This window comes from Alnus glutinosa, chromosome 13 (genome assembly GCF_958979055.1).
Source record: "Alnus glutinosa chromosome 13, dhAlnGlut1.1, whole genome shotgun sequence".
NCBI classification, from domain to species: Eukaryota; Viridiplantae; Streptophyta; class Magnoliopsida; order Fagales; family Betulaceae; genus Alnus; species Alnus glutinosa.
The window spans coordinates 12,967,832-12,970,741 of NC_084898.1; the positions used below are offsets into that span (position 1 = coordinate 12,967,832).

Here is a 2,910-nt window from a genome sequence, read left to right on the forward strand (position 1 = left end):
TTATTTAATGTAAATAATTATTATTTGGGTGTTGATGGCTATACCTGCGTCAAATCGGGTGGGACCCACTCAGAAAATGGCTTTTTTACGCATCATTAAAACTTAAAATTGAGATTTGTGCTTAAAACTTTAACTGGACCAAAATTAGGTCAAATGAACTCACATTTAGTCAAATCAAAGCCCATTATACTCACAATAGAAATATCTATCATTTGGTAAATTTTTGTGAAAAGTCTACTAGTCGACTTTTTAGTGTGATGACCATTTTTTTTTTGAAAACATTCAAATGAGTCATCACAGTGGCATGACTACATGTCACTAAGCCAACTCATAGTACACATTCCTTAACATGTACCTGATATATTAGAGTTATATAATATATGCAGCAGAATACAAAACCTAATTGCGGAAGTCAACATCATAATCATAAACTGTCCATTACATAAAAGAGCCTATTAATGTCTATCTGTTTGAGGCTTAAGCATAAGGTATGCATACAAAAGAATGGCTACATCTACGTGTTACAAGTCACACTAGCCATATACAAAATACACAAAAGGGACTATCCGAGTCTGACACTCCTGTGACTCAAGCGACGTGCGTAGTCGTAGTACTCCACATAGTGTGCAACGGAGTCATCCTCCGCATCATCAATACCTGCATCCAAAGAAGCTCCATCTATACGGTTGGGGTGGTAGCCACATCCGTATAGGTGAAAGTGTGAGTTCACCGCCTCAATAAGAAGTGTCGAGACCTCAGTAGTATAAAACTCCCTAAGTTTATAATTTACACAACATAAATGCATGCAGGGTTTAACAGCGTTATTCACAAATCATTAAGTTCACACCACAACACATTATCAAGTACAAGTCACGCTCTTCATTAATCGCTTATGTATTATCACAATTTCTATTAACAATATTCAATGCATGCCATAAGCAATGCTCTGCAATTTTTTTTACCCACTCTGCAGCTAGGGGCTACGACCCTAGGCTTACACATAGAACCTGAAAATACCAACTCACTTGTGCTAGAACTAAGATTCTAGGCTTACCATAACACCGCCCGTAAAGCCACATACCCGCAGGGCAAACAAATACACGAGTGCTAGAGCCACATACCCTAGACTTACCTTTTACAAGTACTCATAACAATCATTATCACAAGAATCATGTTCAAGTGCCAACAACCACAACTCAATCACATTATTCTCATTCATTCACCTTTCAACCCATACCACAATACCACCATATATATATATATATATATATATATATATATATATATACACAACATCATGTTAGTCATTCCCTAATAATTCCCACATATCAATTTCAATCCAATATATCACAACTCCATCACAAATAATTTTTTATCAACAATTCCATAGTCATATAAAACCAAGATTCATCAACATCCATTTATCCATACAATTTATAATTCAATATAACACAACTCAATCACAAATAATTTTTATCAACAATTCCATAATCATAAACAACCAAGTACAAAAAATATAAATTTACGTTCTTAGGATCCCTCAGTGAGTAGGATACTCACCTTAGGCCATTCGCACACCAATTCCAACGACTCTAAGTTCAACTCGCGAAGCACCACTAAAACACAATATAATACACTAATTTTAGCTTCATTTTTATTAATTGCACTAAGTAGCACTTTGAATCACTCAAAGGCTATGTCATAAATTACCCATAAGATTCTAGGATTTATAAATACATACCCATAATTTAAAAATGTTAATCTAACCGCAATAATATTAACCCATGGGTATTCACTTAGGGTTAATCACATAAAACACTACTTAAATAAATATACCCAAAAGTTAGGGTTAGAGAAATCTTACCCAAAGTTCGCCAAACCAAAATCGAAGGTTTGGGTAGCCTTAAGCAACCTCTTAGTAGCCAAATACCTAAAGAACAATAAGATTAAACTCACATTTTATGAGAATTTACCCAAAAATCCAAAAATATGAATTTAGCAATTTACCTCAAAACAACCAGTTAAAACGTAGATCCACACGTGTAGATCACGTTTCCAAAGTTAGATTGGAGATTGGGGGCTTAGATCTTTGTAGATTTGAGAAAAACCTCAAAAACTCTCCTCCTCTCTTCTCTTTTTCTTTCGTCTTATCTTTTTTTTTTCTTTTTTTTTTCTTCTTCTTTCACTACACGACCCTTCTCACTTTCTTCTTCTCTCCTTAAAGTGAGGCGCCAGCTCACTTTGTTCTTCTTCTTTCTTTTTTTTTTTTTTTTTTTTTGAGGAGGGCCACTCGGCCCTCCTTTTCTTCACGTGGGGCGCACACCTGTGCCCCACTTGTTTCAAATGAAGGGCTGTACGGCCCTTCATGCTTTTTTTTTTTTTTTTTTTTTATATATTTATTTTTAATTTCTATTCTTTTCTATTTTATATTTTCTTTGTATTTTTAAAAACATTAAATTAAATTTTATCAATTATTTACTTAGATTTTGTATTTTAATTACTACAAAATATCTCAAACGTTACATTTAGACTTAGAGTTGACTATCTGGTTACCAAATGACACTTGTTGATGTTTTATTTCTAAATTTGGACATGATAAGTATGTTTTTTGTAACGCCCAATAAAGTAAATAAGGAATTTAACATTAGTAAATTATATTTATTAAATAAGATATAACATATATTAGATTTTGAGTGATTATAATTATACAATTGTATTAAAATGGGTTTAAAGTAGAGTAACGGAATTAGAATGATAAAATACTAAAAATAAGTCCTATGGTAATAAATGATTAGGAAAAGATGAGAAAAAAAATAAAAAATAAAAAAACTCCTTATACACCCACCCTCTCACATGGGGTGGGCCCCATGTGGTGCGGGTCCTACCCCATATGTGTAATGTCCAAAATAT

The 2,910-nt window shown here is 33.2% G+C and overlaps 1 long non-coding RNA gene across 1 annotated transcript; it reads right to left on the reverse strand.

Moving 5' to 3' along the window:
* Positions 1–424: 424 nt before the first annotated feature.
* LOC133853811 (uncharacterized) lies at positions 425–2,163 on the reverse strand. The gene is made up of 4 exons (XR_009896749.1): positions 2,008–2,163; positions 1,865–1,930; positions 1,561–1,616; positions 425–678 (listed from the first exon to the last, which is right to left on the reverse strand). It is a non-coding gene; the product is annotated as an uncharacterized LOC133853811 (long non-coding RNA).
* Between the last annotated feature and the right edge of the window lie 747 nt (positions 2,164–2,910).